The following is a 20,198-nucleotide window of genomic DNA, read 5'->3' as shown; positions in this document are numbered from 1 at the left end:
AGGACATATTGGGATTGTATAAAAAGGTGCAGCCTGTCTTCTATAGTGGTCATAGGATGCAGGACGTGCTAGGCTCCACTAAGGCAAAATCAGAGGCCATCGAAATACACTCAAACACCCTAATAACATTAACAGGGAGGATGGACTCAGGCTTGCCCGATCTTGGCTGCCAGCAATCAGAGCCCAACAGACCACACTGTCAACACGAGGCACAATCACTACCGGCGAGTAACTGCCGCCGCGCGGCCGACGTCCAGCATTTGGTAAACAGCAGCCAACTTCTCATTCGACGGTGACCACCAATCATGGCACATAACACAAAAGCCAATAGACAACATAGGTTACGTTCTCCACCGCAATAACCTACACTGCTGGCCACCGTAAATGCAACACCAAGAAAGACAAGAGGTAGCACAACAAAATTTATTTTGTGGATAACATGTTGACCAAGTATCAAATGATTACGTTTACAGACGTCTGTGACATGTGGTTCCTGCCAGAATCAGTAGCCAGAGTAGCCGCCATTGTTGGAGATCACCGCTGCCACACGTCTCGGCATTGAGTCAAAGAGACGTTGGATGTGTTCCTGGGGTAGAGCAGCCCAAGCAGCTTCCACACGTTGCCAAAGATCATCTGGTGTGGCAGCTGGGGATGTAATCTGGGTCACTCGTTGAGCAACCATGGACCACATGTTTTCTATCAGCGAAAGATCCGGAGAGCGAGCCGGCCAGGGAAGCACTTCAATCTGGTTATTGACGAAGAATCTTTGGACAATGCGTGCCACGTGTGGTCGCGCATTATCCTGTTGAAATATGGCTGTGGCCGAGCCCTGAAGGTAAGGAAGGACAACTGGCTCCAGCACCTCGGATATGTAGCGCCGGCTATTTAAAGTACCGGCAATGCGTACTAGAGGCGTGCGAGAGTAATATCCAATACCGCCCCATACTATAATACCCGGTGCAAGACCAGTGTGGCGGTGCATAATGCAGCTGTCCAGCATCCTCTCTCCACGGTGTCTCCACACTCGAATCCGACCATCGTGGTGCTGCAGACAGAAGCGTGCCTCGTCAGTAAAGACAACGTCATTCCATTCTGCCGTCCACATCCGTCTGTCATCACACCATTGGCGACGGAGACGTCTGTGGTTCTGCGTCAATGGTAGACGAAGCAATGGACGTCTTGCGGACAGACCATTCTGCTGTAAACGGCGTCGAATGGTACGCGCAGACACTGGATGATGCGTTACAGACGCAGTGTGCTGTGCTATGGTTCGGGATGTCACTGAGCGATCCGTCACTGCCGTGCGCACAATTTGCCTATCAGCACGTCCAGTGGTGCACCGAGGTGAATGCGATCGACCACGTCGGTCCGTCGTACCCTCCTGCATCCAACGGTCACATATCCGCATGTTGTTTGGTTTCGTCCAACACGACTAGCGATTTCTCTGTATGATAATCCACATTCTCGGTAAGCCACTATCCTTCCTCTGTCGAACTCGGATACTTGATCAAAAGATGTTCGCTGTTGTCTACGAGGCATAACTGATCGTCTTGTGAAACAACCACAAGGTAAACACACGTGCCGAACGTACACTCGTCGAAATCGCCAAGCCTTAAATGGCGCTATGAGGTGGCGCCACAGGCGCGCGTGATGTGCGTCTGCGCTGAAATTCTAATCAGTTGCATATCTCATCGCTGCAAACCCATGGTGTAAATTTCACTCGATTCGGATGCTTCCTTCAGGGTGTTGCATTTACGGTGGCCAGCAGTGTATTATAATAAAGTTCCCTCTCCTTCTTCATTAAGTGACCAATGAAACTAACTACCTTTTTCAAATTATGACGTAATGGCATGGGCAGTGAACAGTAACAACGAAATATAACGGACACCGCATAGCTAGAACGCGCCATTAGACCCAGCAGCAGTAGTTTTATACAATATGATGCGATATAATAGCCAGAAAACTTTTATGTCGACTGACTCTGGCCGCGGAAGCCTACGCAATTATAAAAGTTTAAACTAATTGTAAATCGCGCTCTAGAGACGTATCTGCCAAATAAGTGGATTAAGGACGTAAAGGACCCCCAGTACTTTGTAATCAAATTTGGAAAATGCTGAGGGAATAGAGATTGTTGCACTCTCGATTAAAAATAGAGCGCACAAAAGTTGGCAGGCAAAAGTTAGTAGAAATTCGTGCATCCAAAGCATACACCTTCCACCGTCATACCTTAGCAAAACAGTATTAATATTCGCAGGCTTTTTCCTCAGCTGCTAATAATGACTTCAAATACGTTTTATCATAAGGATAAGAAAACTTTCATCTTCTGCAACTGAAATTTATTCATGAGTACCCGACATGTTCCCCCTATTCATGTTAGGCATCTTCGGTGGTCTTTAATACATATAAAATTATTTAATAACACATTTTGATGTGTGTTTTGTTGTGATTCTTTGGCAGTTCGATTGGATCAATGAGGTTTTTCTGTTTACAATTATATGTTTGTGTTTTTTACTTACATTCATTTTTGTAACTCATTCATTCAGCCATTTGTTATTCTATATGTGTTAAATGCACATGGTATGAGTTTCTTCCAGTAAATACGTCTCTCCAGTTAACCTTTCTAGAGTGCTTCTACATACCACTTCGCAAAGTTTCCACTCAGATACCTAAGTGAACATTTCAAACTAAAGAACAAAAGAAGTATAAAAACTCCTTAGAATTAATTCAAGAAATAAAAGTTACAAACGTCCGATCAACAGCATTACTGATATCCTTTAATGTGAAAGACATGTACACATCAAGCCCTCTTGATGATACAGTAAACATTATTAGATAACAACTGACAGAAAACCGAAAAATTGCTAAAACCAATAAAGAAGAACTTATGCAAATCAAAAAATTGATCACTGACCAGAAGTACATTCAGTTTAACAATTCATTCTATTTACAACAAAGAGGGTCTGCAAATGGGAAGCCCAGTTTCATACATATCAGCAAAAATTGTTATGAACCTAATTGAAAACAGAATTTTTGCAGGAATAATAGAAACAAAATACAGTATACAAAGCAATATAGTGGTAAAGATATGTAGATATCAAATGCCTCATAGATGAACCGTTAGAACATATAAAAAGTTTGCACAGAAAAACAAATATCATGCACCACAACATTCAGTTTACCATGGAAACAGAAACAGAAATTGCAGTATACTATCTTGACCTCAAAATCATAAAATGTAGCAACAGACATGGCTTCAACATTTTCAGGCAGAAAACAGCGACAGACGTGATCATTCCCCAGGAATCAAACTACCTGCATTCTCAAAAACTTGCAGCCGTCGCATATATGGTATACCTCTAAGCAAAAAGAACTATCAAGAAGAACTAAACATGGTGATTAACATAGCACAAATCAACAGATGTAGCAGCAACACTATACACTAAACTACATGAACAATTAAAAAGAAAATACAGACAGAAGACAGAAAAATTAAAAACAATCCAAATGTGCCAACAGAAACAATAACACATGATACAACACAAACTTCAGAAAACATAGTCTTCAACAAAAAGTGGCACGCCATGACATACCACAATCAGTTCACACACGAAATTAGTAGAATCTTCAAAAAGCATAAAATTAACATATTCTTCAAGAAAAATAATGCAATACAAAAGAAACTAAAAACTGTGTCATAAGAGAGAGATAAATATAACTGTTCAGGTATATAAGTTATGAATTAACATGTAATAAGTGCAACTCTAAATATTTTCGGCTGACTACAAGAAATTTTAACATGAGGCACAAAGAACAAAAGGGCGCTGAGGAGTGAATGTGGCCACTCTAGAACGACTAATAAAACAAAATCGCCATCACACTGGAATAAAAACAGACATGGCAATATGTCATAACAATAAAAGAAGGGAGATGCTCACTCTTCTGGAACAATATTTCACACAGATGGCCATAAATAGAAATGTAAATATTCTCATTGACCAGGAGAGCAACAACAGGAAACCAATATTCAAACTAATTCACTGTCTTGCTTGAAAATATATTAAAAATAAAATAAATAAATAAATAAAAATTTACACACACACACACACACACACACACACACGCGCGCGCGCGCGCGCGCACACGCGCACACACACATGCAGTACCCCATCATTCACCCTTCCTCCATCCCCACCCTAACACCCCACTAGACTCTCTGAGGATCCCTGTCACTTCCCATGGTCCCTCAGTCAGTTCTATAGCATGTGACCAACAACAGAGCAAACAAGCGCAGTTTTCTACAGTTTAGGCTATGTACAGAGAAGTATTTCCTGGAAGAAACTTATACCATGTTCATTTAACACATATAGAACAACAAATGGCTGGATGAGTAGATTACAGAAGTTAATGTAAGTAAAAAACACAAACTTTGTGATAAAACATAACAAATTCTTGCCGAGAACCCGAGAAAATTCTGATCATACTAAAATGACTAAGCGGTTAGCAGGCTTCTATTCAGTCACTCGTTGAATGGGGTGGCAACAGAAGAGAGTAAAAGGAAAGCTGATGTTTTAAGCCTCACTTTTAAGAAATCGTTCACTCAGAAGGACTGTAACAAACATAACATCGAAACTTGAAACTTCCTGGCAGATTAAAACTGTGTGCCCGACCGAGAACTCGGGACCTTTGCCTTTCGCGGGCAAGTGCTGTACCAACTGAGCTACCGAAGCACGACTCACGCCCGGTACTCACAGCTTTACTTCTGCCAGTACCTCGTCTCCTACCTTCCAAACTTTACAGAAGCTCTCCTGCGAACCAAGCAGAACTAGCACTCCTGAAAGAAAGGATATTCTGGAAACATAACATCGTTTGACTGCCATATAGATACTCGCATAGAGGAAACAGAAACTGGCATCTGTGGCGTAAGAAAGCAACTGAAAGAATTGAAATATCTGTCGCCAGGTCCAGATGGAATCCCAGTCAGGTTTTATAGATAGTGCTCTGCGGCATTGGCCACTTACTTAGCCTGCATTTAGCACGAAACTGTCTTCCAGTGAAAAGTCCCAAGCGAATGAAAAAAAAAAAAAAAAAAAAAAAAAACAAACGCAGGTGACCCCAGTATACAAGAAAGGTAAAAGAAAGGATCCACGTAATTACAGAGCAATATTCTTAACATAGGTTTGCTGCAGAAATCTTGAACACATTTTGAGTTCGAATATAACAAATTTTCTCGAGACAGGAAAGCTTCTGTCCACTAATCAGCTCGAATGAAAACAGCACAGTTTGTGTGAAACTCAGCTTGCCCTGTTCTCACATGATAGCCTGCAAATCATGAATGGACGGCAACAGACAGATTCCATATTTCTAGATTTTCAGAAAGCATTTGATACGGTGCCCCACTGCAGACCGCTGACGAGGTTTACTTTCCCATATATGTGAGTGACTCGAATACATTTTAAGTGGTAGAATTCAGTACGTGGTCCTCGACGGCGAGTGTTCATCAGAGACAAACGTGTCATCAAGAGTGCCCAGGGAAGTGTAATGCGATCGCTTTATTTCTCTATGTACATAAATGAGCTGACGGACAGGTTGAGCAGAAATTTACGGTGGTTTGCGGATGACGCTGATTTGTACGGTAAGGTGTCGTCGTTGAGTGAATGTTGGAATATACAAGAGACTTAGACGAAGTTTCTAGTTGGTTTGGTGTATGTCAGCTTACTATGAGTGAAGGCAAATGTAAGTTAGTGCGGATAGTAGGAGAAACCATCCCGTAACGTTCGAATACAGCATTAGAAGGGTGCAACTCGACAGTCACTTCGATTAAATATCGAGGCGTAAGCTCGCAAAGCGATATGAAACGGAATGAACACGTCATGTTGTCATAGGAAAGGATATGCCAGACTTCGTTTTATTGGGATAATTTTGAGAAACTGTAGATCATCCATAAAGGACACGGGGTATAGAATATTAGTGCGACCCATTCTTCAGTAATATTGAGTGTTTGGGATCCTCATTACATAGGATTAACGAAAGAAACCAAAACAATTCGTGCTGCTAGGTTTGTTACTGGTATGTTCGATCAGCATTACAGAATTACTTCGCGAACTGAAATGGGAATCCCTCGAGGGAAGACGATGCTCTTTCCGCCCAACTCTATTGTGCAAATTTAGGAAACCGGCATCTTAAGCCGACTGCAGAACGATTCTACTGCCCCCAACGTACATTTCGCGCAAGGGCCATCAAAATAAGACGCGAAAAATTAGGGCTCGTACAGAAGTTTTTAGACGGTTGTTGTTCCTTCGCTCTACTTTCGAGTGGAACAGGAAAATAGCTACTAGTGGTATAAGGTAACATCCGCCAAGCATCGTGCGGTGGTTTGCGAAGTTTTTATGTAGATATAGATCAGATGTGGATGTAGACGTAATAAGGAGACGTACTAAAAAATAAACCTCCGAATTTTTTATGTGAAAACCCCTAAAATTTTTTGAATAAAACAAACGTTATTAACATTGTACATCTTTATTCTTCATGTCTACATATTTATTTCTCAACATAGTAATCCTGGCGACGAACAAATTTCTCCAACGGGAGACCAGTTTGTTGGTAGTGTCACTGTAGATTGTTTCTTGTTGACAGAGACACAACCTCAACTCTGCTTGCGCCACTTCATCACTACCAAAGTGAAGTCCTCGAACATGTTATGTAAGTTTGGGAACAGATGAAAATCACATGGGATCAAATCGGGACTGTATGGAGAATGATCGATGACAGTGAACCAAATGCATCGGATTGTTGCAGATGTCGCTGCTCTCGTGTCTGGTCTGACATTGTCATGGTGAAGGAGAGGGTGTTCCATGTGTGGACGAACTGTTCAAATTCGAAACTCGATTATACCATGCTTTTCTTACTCACCGACATAATTACGTTACACACCGCCATGTTGCACGCTACAGTTCTAACGGGAGAGGGCTGCAGATACCAGTGTGCTCACACAAAGAATAAATGTGTAGAACGTTAATAATCTTTGTATTAATTAAAAGGCTTAATAGCTTTAACATAAAACATTCGGAGGAAAATTTGTGATAAGATCCTATGCGACCAAACTGTTGAGGTCATCTGTCCCTAAGATTACACACTGCTTGTTGTTGTGGTCTTCAGTCCAGAGACTGGTCTGATGCAGCTCTCCATGCTACTCTATCCTATGCAAGTTTCTTCATCTCCCAGTACCTACTGCAACCTACATCCTTCTGAATCTAAGGGTATTCATCTCTTGGTCTCGCTCTACGATTTTTACCCTCCACGCTTCCCTCCAATACTAAATTGGTGATCCCTTGATGTCTCAGAATATGATCTACCAACCGATGCCTTCTTCTAGTCAAGTTGTGCCACAAACTCCTCTTCTCACCAATTATATTCAGTACCTCCTCATTAATTATGTGATCTACCCATCTAATCTACAGCATTCTTCTATAACACCACATTTCGAAAGCTTCTATTCTCTTCTTGTCTAAATTATTTATCGTCCACGTTTCACTTCCATACAAGGCTACACTTCATATAAATACTTCCAGAAACGACTTCCTGACACTTAATTCTATATTCGATGTTAACAAATTTCTTTTCTTCAGAAACGCTTTCCTTGCCATTGCCAATCTACATTTTGTATCCTCCTTCGACCACCATCAGTTATTTTGCTCCCCAAATAGCGAAATTCATTTACTACTTCAAGCGTCTCATTTCATAATCTAATTCCTGCAGCATCACCCGATTTAATTCGACTACATTCCATTATCCTCGTTTTGCTTTTGTTGATGTTCATCTTATATCCTCCTTTCAAGACACTGTCCACTCCGTTCAGCTGCTCTTCCAGGTCTTTTGCTGTCTCTGACAGAATTACGATGTCATCGGCGAACGTCATGGATTTTAATTCCTACTCCGGGTGTGTGTGTGTGTGTGTGTGTGGGAGGGGGGGGGAGCAAGTGTAAGTTACACACTACTTAATCTAACCTAAACTAACTCCCTTCCTCCCCCCTTCCCCCCACCCCCCCCCCCACACACACCCATGCCCGAGGGAAGACTCGAACCTCCGACGGCGGGAACCGTGCGAATCATGACAAGGCGCCTTAAACCACGCGGCTACCTCGAACGGCAACATTCGGAGGCATTACTTTTTAGGACGCCCTCCTACTCATAGATGGAGACGCCGTGAAGCAGTCGAAATAACGAAGAATGAGTAGATTTGATGGCTACAGATTCCCGTCTTTGTGGCTTCACGAAGTTAAATATCAACCCACAGCTAGCGAGGAACATAAATAACTACCAGGAACCATCCGAGTTGGAACATCAACGATAATATTTTGGATTCCCCATCTTTGACAGTATCTGCTTGTTGTATTTACCCAATGACCACGGTCCACCAATAGCAGCTGGAAGATTTTTAACCAGTAACTCCACTTCTCTGAAAAAGCGCAGCAAAATAGTGTTTTATAAGTCAATGTAACACTGTCTTTCCACAATGTTCAACTGAGCTAGGACGTTATTCAACTCAAATACAGATCGTGCCCAGTGTTGGCACCACACTTTTAATAGAATCGAATTATCTGGAACTGTTGCTGCCGTTGCTTTGCCAGTAAATAGCCTCTCTCACTGGAAACTCTCCAGAACTGCCCCCAACTGTCTATCCTCAGCTGAGTCGGCTTCTTCAATTATGGTGCCTATGGCTCGAATTAAGCCCTCTGTCCCAATTATGAAATGTCTTAGCGATCAAATAATGATCTGTAAACACTTTGATATTATGAGACAGATCTGATGATGGTCATTAAAGACCGAAACCGGTAATCTGTTAAACAGAATAGATTGTGACCATAGACGTAAATTAAAGGAAACTTATTAATCACCTGTACAGTTTGAAAGCCAATTTTCAGTGACTGTTGATCCAGATTGTCCCACTCCTCAACAGCGATTCGGCGTAGATCCCTCAGAGTGGTTGGTGAGTCACGTCGGCCAATAAACAGCCCTTTTCAATCTATCTCATGCATGTTCAATAGGGTTCATGTCTGGAGAACGTGCTGGGCACTTTAGTCGAGCGATGTCGTTATCCTGAAGGAAGTCATTCACAAGATGTGCACGATAGGGACGCGAATTGTCGTCCATGAAGACGAATGCCTCGCCAATATGCTGCCAATATGGTTGCACTGTCAGTCGGAGGATGGAATTCACGTATCGTACAGCCGTTATGGCGCTTTCCGTGAGCACCAGCGGCGTACGTCGGCCCCACATAATGCCACCCCAAAACAGCAGGGAACCTCCACCTTGTGCACTCGCTGGACAGTGTGTCTAAGGCGTTCAGCCTGACTGGGTTGCCTCCAAACACGTCTCGGTCTATTGTCTGGTTGAAGACATATGCGACACTCATCAGTGAAGAGAAAGTGATGCCAATCCTTAGCGGTCCATGCGGCATGTTGTTGGGCCAATCTGCATGGTGTTGTGGTTGGAAAGATCTTCGCCATGGACGTCGGGAGTGAAGTTGCGCATCATGCAGCCTATTGTGCGCAGTTTGAGTCATAACATGACGTCCTGTGGCTGACGAAAAGCATTATTCAAGATCGTGACGCTGCTGTCAGGGTTCCTCCGAGCCAAAATCCGTAGGTAGCGGTAATCCACTGCAGTAGTAGCCCTTGGGCGGTCTGAGCGAGGGATGTCATCGACTGTTCCTGTCTCTGTATTTCCTCCATGTCCGAACAACATCGCTTTGGTTCACTCCAAGACGCTTGGACACTTCCCTGGCACGAAGTAACAATGCGGACGCGATCGGATCGCGGTTTTGGTCGTCTCGGCATGTCTGAATGATTGGATCTGATCTGCTGTCGTCCCCCTCCATCTAACAGGTGTTGCTCATTTATGGTTGTTTACATGTTTGGGCGGGTTTAGTGACATCTCTGAACAGTCAAAGGGACTGTGTCTGTGATAAAATATCCACAGTCAACGTATATCCTCAGGCGTTCTGGGAACCAGGGTGATGCAAAACTTTTTTTGATGTGAGTATATAAAAAAAATCATAAAAGAGCTGTACTGAAAAGGCGTACTGCCATCATTGTTGGCAGGCAGGTAGAAGGTACCACACGCACCAAGTGATTACACTTTCAACTTGGAGAGGCCAACATGTATTGTGCTACACGGCCACAAAGGGTTGGACCTAGTACGGCATTGGGCCTGCATGATTGTGAGTAAAAGCGTCAAGACATGGGGCATGGATCTGAACATATTTCGTATGTAATAGTGTGATAATACTCCCAGTGCCATTTGAACCTGAGAGCAGAGGTCATGCGGGTTAGTGGATGGAGGTGACAGCATGCTCCAACGCATCCAACACATTCTGAACTGAAGAGAGATTGGGCAATGTGGCTGGTTCTGGAAGAGTAGAACACACTCATGGTCGTTCATGAACAGCACAGCTACATCTTGCAGGACCTCATCCATGTACCGTGCAGCTGTCACAGGGCCCATTAGGCATACTAACAGTGAACGCGCACCTTAGAATAATGCTCCCCACACTATAACACCAGGCTGACTGGACATGTGATGGGAGATCACAAACTACTCTTTATGGCGCTCTCCACTGCATCTCCAGACAAAGGCCTAGTGGTCGTCACCTTTAAGATAGATACTGGACCCGTTAGTAAAGATAAAAGACTGCCAATCTGGAGAGCCCCAAGCCCATTGTTGCTGACAGCAGGCGAGTCAGAAACGATGCTTGGGCGTATGAGTGGCAGGCGTCTTGTGTCGATTTTTCTTGCAGCCGTTTCACCTTGGCTTCAGTTTCTACCTATTTATTTTGTTCCTAAGTGACTTAGATTGGAGTATTACTCCCTTTAATTGAACATTTTTGTTCTTCCTTCTTTCGGCGATCAGTTTTATTTCTCTGTTACCCAAGCTATCTTCGGAGTTACCTTAATTGGACGTTTGTTTACTTGTCCATTTCTGTGATTGCCCTTTTTAGAGATGTCCATTCCTCTTCAGCTGCGGCCGGCCGGAGTGGCCGAGCGGTTCTAGGCGCTACAGTCTGGAAACGCGTGACCGCTACGGTCGCAGGTTCGAATCCTGCCTCGGGCATGGATGTGTGTGATGTCCTTCGGTTAGTTAGGTTTAAGTAGTTCTAAGTTCTAGGGGACTGATGACCCCCATAGTGCTCAGAGCCATTCGAACCATTTCTTCAGCTGCACTACCTATTGTGATTCTCATTGTTGTAATACCTATAGCCTTAAGGGACCTCAAACACATCTCTTTATTTCTCAGTAGTTCACTTTCCCATTTCCTCCCACATTAATTGTGCTGGACGATATTCTTCACTTCAGTCCACTCTTCATCAGTGCTAAACTGTCATCCCAGTCTATATCTGTTCCTGTGTACGCCTTACAATCCAACATCTCATTTGGCAATAGCTGTCTGATCACAGTGTAATGAAGCTGGGGTCTGCCCTTGGCTTTGGGCGTTTTTTCCAAGAACACCTCTTCATCTTGTGGTTTTTGAACAGAGTATTCGCTCTTAGCATCTGAAGTTTATTGCAGAATTCAGTCAGTTTTTGTCTTCTGCCATTCCCACTGTCAAGCCCATATTTTCTGATAACTATGTCTTGTATTCTTTGCCCTGTTACAGTTTTCCAGTCGTCCATTATTATTAGCTTATCATCTCGTTTTACGTACCACATTACCCCTTCTGTATCCTCAGACACTTCCTCTACTTTTTCATCGTCTCCTTGTTACATAATGATGAATACCTAAACTGTTGTTATTGACGTTCGTTTGTTGTCGATGCTCATGAGAACAACCGAACCAGTGAACTAGTTGCAGTAATTCATTCCTTGCCTTATCTTTCTATTTTTAACGAATCCTGCTCCAGTTATACCATTTACTGCTGTTGTTGATATTATCCTATATTCGCCTGACCAGAAATCATTATGTTCTTTCCATTTCAATTTAATGATCCCCATTATGACTAGATTGAACAATTTCATTTCCCTTTTTAGATTTTCTGGGTTGCCTACACCTCTCAAACTTCTGTCATTGTGTTCTCCATCATGTAGAATGTTATCTTTCCATTTGTTAATCAGTGTTACACACATGGTTGCCTCGCCCTTGGCAGTCCCACTCAGTGATCAGAATGGACGACTAATTCGGAAGATTTTGTCAATGGAGAGATCATCATGATACTTTTTCAGTTACAGGCCACATGCCCTTTGGATCAATATTATGTGTCTTTAATGCAGTTGTTTCGGTTGCTTTCCACCGTCTCATGCCCTTGATCATTGCTGGTTGTTTCACCATTTAGAGGGAGTTCCACATAGCCCAGTGTTGTGACGACAATGAAGCGACGTACAGGCTGAGAACCTCTCCACTAATCGCAAATGTGTTTGTGGAAGAAAATATAATTGGACACCACCAGTTTAATGCGTTGCAGATGACAAGGAAAGTGACCCCCATAGTTTTTACACATTTGTGTAAGGGAATTTTGTCTCATTCTTGGAACGAGATCCAAAAATTAAATTTGTGAGTCTGCAAACGTTCCACTTACAAGGATTTTGAGAAGTCATTCATTGAAACTTCCTGGCAGATTAAAACTGTGTGCCCGACCGAGACTCGAACTCGGGACCTTTGCCTTTCGCGGGCAAGTGCTCTACCATCTGAGCTACCGAAGCACGACTCACGCCCGGTACTCACAGCTTTACTTCTGCCAGTATCTTGTCTCCTACCTTCCAAACTTTACAGAAGCTCTCCTGCGAACCTAGCAGAACTAGCACTCCTGAAAGAAAGGATATAGCGGAGACATGGCTTAGCCACAGCCTGGGGGATGTTTCCAGAATGAGATTTTCACTCTGCAGCGGAGTGTGCGCTGATATGAAACTTCCTGGCAGATTAAAACTGTGTGCCCGACCGAGACTCGAACTCGGGACCTTTGCCTTTCGCGGGCAAGTGCTCTACCATCTGAGCTACCGAAGCACGGCTCACGCCCGGTACTCACAGCTTTACTTCTGCCAGTATCTCGTCTCCTACCTTCCAAACTTTACAGAAGCTCTCCTGCGAACCTTGCAGAACTAGCACTCCTGATTTTGCAAGCACTATTCTCACCTGCTGTGAGAGATCTTATTTCATTAAAGAACTGCAACCTCTGGTTGTAATGTGAGCCCTTAGAACATTTCATTATTATTTGTGGGGGCAACATATTGATACATAATGTGACAATCAATTACTTAATTATCTACTGATTTATATATTGCTATATGCCGTGTTGTCAAGATGATTGCTAGCCTTGGAAGAACAAAGCTTTAAAATCATCCATGTCAAAGGTCAGGATAATGTTGTGGCTGATGCCCTGTCTAGGCTACCTGAAGGGTTATATTATGTATCAACTGTTAATGATCAGTGGTTTGACAGTAATGTATATCTAATGAAGGATGGGACAACCACAAGTATTTCTCGAGTCTATGCATAAACATGGTACTGATGCAGGATATTGATCTGAACTGGTGAAGAATGAAACAGCTACTACTGGACAATCCACCTGCAAAGCTTTATAATTGATTTTTCAAAAATATTATTTTTTTGATCCACACAGTTTAACCTATGTTTTGTGTGAATTTTATCGTGATAGCAGCTTTAGAAGTGCCTTTAAACTGTTAAACTGATTAACTCTACCCTGGCAGATACTCCCACCTTTTCCAACATTTGGGAAACTGGTTGCTTCAGTGAAATATTTGTCAGTGTGAAGGCTATTTTTTTTATATATTTGGCTTCTAATAAGGTAAAAAAGTTGTAGAACAGAGAAAATGTGGTTCAAAGATTTTCTTCTCGTACTTCTGCTTACCACAATTTTAAAATCATCCATACTGATACTCCTCATCCTCCAGGTTTCTCTTCCTTTCTCTTCGAATCTGCCTGCCATGTATTTGCAGTTAACACACTGAAGTATTAGCTTTCTTGACCCTGATCTCGTCGATGGTGTAAAAAGCTTTTGTTGTAAACGCACCAGAATCTATACCAACTCTCTTCAGCACTTCACTTCTGCCATTATTTACGTTATTGTAACATAAAACTCATTACCAGAACCTGTTATGAATGCAATTGAGCTCAAATTCAGGTTTCTTGCAAATCCTGATTTATTGAGGAATTGTCTTCACGGAAAGACATATAATGCAAATGAAAGCCTCAATACTTTAATTCGGACTAGATGCTCAAAAAGAACATCTAATAGGTGTCTATGACGCAGTTTTATGTTACAATAACGGAAATAATGGCAGAATTGAAGTGCTGAAGAGAGTTAATATAGACTCTGGTGTGCAAGATCTCTAAATACCATCCTGAAGCAAGTCCAGCTAAGAGAGGGTTTAGAGTGTTCAGTCAGTTCACCTGAACCTACTGTCACCAAAATCGTAGCGCATTGCACTAGTACCTAGGAAAATTTGATGAAATAATAAATGATCTGTCTCACTCGACAACAAACTGCACTCTGAGGGGATTAATGCTTGACCAGTCAGAGAACAGTGAGTGGAACTCATCTACTGCTAAACTACCACATGATGGAGCCACATGGGAAGAAAAAAAGTAGACAACCTATCATTATGGTTACTGACAAGCGTAGGCTATGTAGGGAGTATTTTTATAGTGGGATATGATAGATATGTTTCTGTCAGCTGGGTGACAAAGTTCTAAAAAGATGCCATCGCAAGTCATCCCTACTGACTAAATGGAATAAAAAATGGCAATCTGGTCTTTCTGTGGTAGCCAAATTACCTAATCCTGGCAGTTATCTCTTAGTTTATCCTTAGTCTATTAGGGTTAAGATACTGTATCCCTATCGAGTTTTTAAGAAGTTCCACAAATAAGGTGTGGGCAGTTAGGAGCCGCAAGTACTTCAAATGGCTCTGAGCACTATGGGACTTAACATCTGAGGTCATCTGTCCCCTAAAACGTAGAACTACTTAAACCTAACTAACCTAAGGACATCACACACATCCATGCCCGAGGCAGGATTCGAACCTGGCACCGTAGCGGTCGCGTGGTTCCAGACTGAAGCGGCTAGAACCGCTCGGACACACCGGTCGGCCCCGCAAGTGCTACACAACAAAGCATGTAGTTTACAGAATTACTTTCTTGTTAATTGTATTTAGTGAACATATAAATATAGATTATATTTGTTTCATCTGTGTTAATCAAAAATATTGCACGCTAATTACTGTGGGGCTAATGCAGTCACAGTTAACTGAGAGCAAATGTTAAGCTTTCTGATGCATTTAGTTTCCCCACTAACACAGTTGAATGAATTAATGCTTATGTCTGTATTTTCGGAATTCTGTTTGATATGTCTTAAGGTGGTTAGTTAACACGATGAAATATGAATATATGAACACTCTCCTGTTTTAAATGCCAAGAATTATTCCTGAGCTGCGATATTTTACTGCTCTGTCAGGTGATATTCACTCTCTGTAGGCTTTCACCGCATTGATGGAGGGAAAAATAACCTCTTTTGCTTGCGATCAAGGTCATATAAAAATATATACATAAATTAGTCAGCTAAGATGAAGCAAGAGAAATTTTAATATAATTATTTGTATATTTATACAGAATGTGCATACATATCGTTTGAGTGATTCATTGTATTTTGTAGTGTTTCATGTTTATTCATATAAGCTCAATGGCATTAGTAACAATCTGTTGGGGTAATCACCAAACTCTTCATATTTCATGGTAAAGATTCTGTAAACAGATAGATTGAGAAGTGGTATTAGAAATGCTTTTGTCTCCCTATTACGACTTGGTGCAAGATGGAAGTTGAGCAGCGTGATAGAGCGCCTATGCTGCTTTACAAATGCACGAAGTGCAAGCCTTATGCTGCGATGACAAACATTCGAGAGTACTGACGAAATTCGAATACAGCATATTATTGAGAGAAATGAGTGATGTGTTGTTCAGGTTGATGTGACTTGTTAAAGATGAACGCTTTCTGGTATTGAAGTGTTACACAGTCTCTTGAAAGAACACTGATTAATGTGTGCCATGTATACAACTAACTAAAGTTGGTGTTAAGCCTGGCTATTATTGTCAGTTGTTTGAATTCAACGCCAACGTCGTATCGTAAAGTGAGTGCTGCGTACTGGTAACATGCAGTGACACAAGTGAACGATTCTGCGACATGACTGGTTGAGGAGCAGACTGTTAAGTGTTCGCCATAGACGACAAATGGAACTAATGTCAAATACCACTCGCTTCACAACGAGTAGAGACATACTTGCAGCCACGAGCTATGAAATTTACTGTGACTATGGAAATATTTGCCTATACACTGAGTACATGTAATTAAAGACAAAACTAGGTACAGATGCTCTAAGCAAATGTCACATTCTTTACCAAGTGCAAGAACGCACAGAGTAGTTTAAATGTATTGTTTCTGTTTCCTTTTGTGCATCTCTGAGTACTAATATTGTAGAATAACGAAAAACTTTCATTCAGGAAATAAACTATCTTTTATTGATCTAATACTTGTTGTACGATTTTGTCTATTTCATGTAAGGCCGTCAGGCACCTGGCATACTTCCACCTTGCTGTTATATCGCAAAACAATGTCAATATAAATCTTGTTACGAATTGCAGTGTCTTTTCCATAGTTATGCTGGTTTCCTGTGTGACTGACGTGAAAACCAGGATGTAGCTAAATCAGCAAAAATCGTTTAACCATCGATGACTGCAGTGAATAAACATAATGCTCTCTCTAAGTCGCCTAACATAATTGTAATAGAATATTAGCTTAGCTTCACTCCTGGATGACATGTCCATACACCAAGACCCAATTTCTAAACTTTATGTCAAGTTCTGTATACACATATGAGTTATTGTAATCCATGATCATGCATTTTACCTATACAAGTAAATAAGTGTTTTTATTATCGTGTGTAGCCATTTAGATAGGTGTTCTATAGCTATACGCTTCCCACCTTGTTATTTATCTATGTAAGCATGTTGATTTGCCTGTACGACAGACTGATATAAACAAACACTATTAAAGTGTATGAGTGTATGTGATTATATTTCTATCCAGCCATTCAGCTAGGAACACCATAGGTATACCAACTTGCCACATAGTTGTCTTTTATGTAAATTCGTTGATTTATCTTTAGGGTAGATTGATGTAAAGTGAACAGTATGATTCATTGTGAACGAGAATAAGCTTAAGGCTATAAAACATGAAATTTATCCCTGCCACCACTGGCTAAGAAATTTAGAATGTTAATGTGAGTTATCTGATGGACACACCTGCCTTAGAAAAGAAAGCAGGTGAATGATGTTGATTTCTCCATCGATTACGCCATGCAAACAAGTATATGTCGACATTAGCGGCAGTGTAACATCTTAACGCGATTTTTCTTAAATATTAATGCGCATTTCATTCAGTCAGTAATCAATAAGTTTCCTTTAATTTACGTCTATGGTCACAAACTTTTTGTTAACAGATTACCGGTTTTAGTCTATAATGACCGTCATCAGATCGGCAGCAAAAAATGGGAAAAAACATAAATTCACTCGCAGTTGTCTACAGCTTAAAAACAATAAATAGATCATAATGAAAAGTACTACTGACATATATATGCGTTTGTGCGCTGTAGTGGAATGATGGGGGAGACCCACACTGCCGTACTAGGCAAGGTCCTAAGGGAGGTGGTTTGCCATTGCTTTCCTCCGACCGTAATGGGGATGAATCATGATGATGAAGACGACAGAACAACACCCAGTCATCTCGAGGCAGGCGAAAGTCTCTGATCCCGCCGGGAATCGAACCAGGGACCCCGTGCTCGGGAAGCGAGAACGCTACCACGAGACGTAAATTAAAGGAATCTTATATACAGGTCACTGTTTTATTTGCGACAATGTCGCAGCTTGTGAAACAGTAAGTAATCTTCGCAGGCAAACAGCTACTAGAATTTGTTATGACATGTCAAGTATGTACCTGTCTTTCATTTGAACTGGTAGGTCGTGATTGAAACCACTTTCATAATAATGCATTTACATGTAAATAATCACATATCAAAAGTGTAAGGCTGAAGTGTAAGGCAAAAGTGGTGTACAACGTATAGGGGCGTTGTAATGTATTGTATTATATTTGTATGTCAACAACTTAATAGGATTTATTAACATAAGACAGCTCTTATAAATTTTGTGCCATTCTCTGCTGTGTCACTGCGAGAAGGAATAGAAAGATTAAATTGGTGATAGGCCTTATCCTGGCATAATATTTATGCAACTTAGACCATTTATTTATTTAGTACCTGACGCCACAGGATCTGTTAGATGACTATCGTTTTAGCTGTCAGAAAGACAAAGCACTCCGTCTTCAGGCCACAAGTGGCCCATCGGGACCATCCGACCGCCGTGTCATCCTCAATTGAGGATGCGGATAGGAGGGGCGTGTGGTCAGCACACCGCTCTCCCGGTCGTTTTGATGGTTTTCTATGATCGGAGCCGCTACTATTCGGTCGAGTAGCTCCTCAATTGGCATCACGAGGCTGAGTGCACCCCGAAAAATGGCAACAGCGCATGGCGGCTGGATGGTCACCCATCCAAGTGCCGGCCACGCCCGACAGCGCTTAACTTCGGTGATCTGACGGGAACCGGTGTATCCACTGTGGCAAGGCCGTTGCCCGTCAGAAAGACAACGTCACCAGAAAGGCAGTTCATACATTGCATTTGATAACGCTGTTGAAGGATGTTGATAATTAGGTGGACTGATAGGGTAAGGAATGAGGAGGTTCACCTCAGAATTTGCGAAGAAAGGAACAAACGGGAAACACTGACAAGAAGAAGGGGCAGGATTTAGGTCTTGTGTTAAGAGAGGGTATTACTTCCATGGTACTAGAAATATGTGTAGAGCGTAAATACAGTTGAGGAAGACAGAGATTAGAAAACATCCAACAAATAATTGAGAATGTAGGGTGCAAGTGCTCCTCTGTGATGAAGAAGTTGGGACAAGATAGGTAAAGAAAAAAAAGGAAGTAAAATTGTCTTCTACTTAACCTCTCAATCTCTCCATCTCATTCACTGAAACACTGTTGTTGAACTAGTAGCAGGCTTTACAATTTAATGTGATTGCTCTGCCTACATGCACATCCACTCTCATTTAAAGAAAACACTCACCTAGAAAACCAGGAAATTCAATCTTAAAAACATGCCCCATCCTCAAAATAGACTTCTGTCATCACTCAGTGTTCCATATTGGAGGAAACAACTCGACTGAACGATCACATACTCCTGGCTACACAACGGAAATACCACCTCCGCTCCTCGAGGCACTCGCCTTCTACACATCACGACGGCTGTCATCTGACTTCTCGCTTTCATTGTGTTCCAGACTGCTCCACGAAATTATTCAACATTGAAGTTGTAAGATGGCAAGAACTATGCCCCTTATGTGAAGTCATTAAAGATCACATAACTCACGTTGAGCGAACAGTAGGGCTGAACAAAAAAAAAAAAAAAATGACTGACAAGGCACAACGCATCTTGTAGAGGGTATAGTATGGACGTATTGGAATGATTAATGTCGGGTGATGGTTTTAAAGTAATTCACACGACATGAAAACTTTGTGGAAATGAGTCGATTTACTGGACGCTAGTTTACCCCAGGGAAGCATTTAGAGTTGACCGTGGCTGGCGGGGGAACGCCGAAGGGAAGTGACAATAGGCAGCTTAGGGTGGCTCAAGCTCTGAGAAAGCAGTAACGCGGCACGGCCTCCAGTTGTCTTAAGATGAGTGACAGTGAGTGGGTGGTTGAACCCGACTCCATGCTGGTGTACCGGGAAACAGACGGAGAACTTGTACGCCTGTTGATAAATGTCCATTGTCCGGTTTTCTGTGAAACGTGCGAGAAAGCCGCGCAAAGCTACAGGGGAGCAGTCAACAGAGGTCAAAATATGCGTGTTTGTGACTATAGCAACTTCACGCTAAAATCACAGTCCACAGAGTCTGAAGCAAATCAGGGGAAGAGCGACAGAATGAAATACGCCGGCCTCTGATGGGAATGTAGGACCAAGCAATTTGAAGTACTCTCCTGGGAGTCAGAATTCTGGAAAACTTGGTGTTTGTGCAGATGCTAACCTTGATGGGTGGCCTGGGAGGAGCTATATAGCAGAATTTGAGACGAAGGGAAATTTTGTGGGA

General features: G+C 42.1%; 1 pseudogene; it reads right to left on the bottom strand.

Annotated features, from left to right (window-relative positions):
- Window positions 1-18,566: 18,566 nt before the first annotated feature.
- LOC126204544 (5S ribosomal RNA) lies at window positions 18,567-18,683 on the bottom strand (annotated as a pseudogene).
- Between the last annotated feature and the right edge of the window lie 1,515 nt (window positions 18,684-20,198).

Source organism: Schistocerca nitens, chromosome 9 (assembly GCF_023898315.1).
Source record: "Schistocerca nitens isolate TAMUIC-IGC-003100 chromosome 9, iqSchNite1.1, whole genome shotgun sequence".
Classification (NCBI taxonomy): domain Eukaryota; kingdom Metazoa; phylum Arthropoda; class Insecta; order Orthoptera; family Acrididae; genus Schistocerca; species Schistocerca nitens.
The sequence above is the reverse complement of the archived record's forward strand: the minus strand, read 5'-3'. Positions and strand labels throughout refer to the sequence as shown.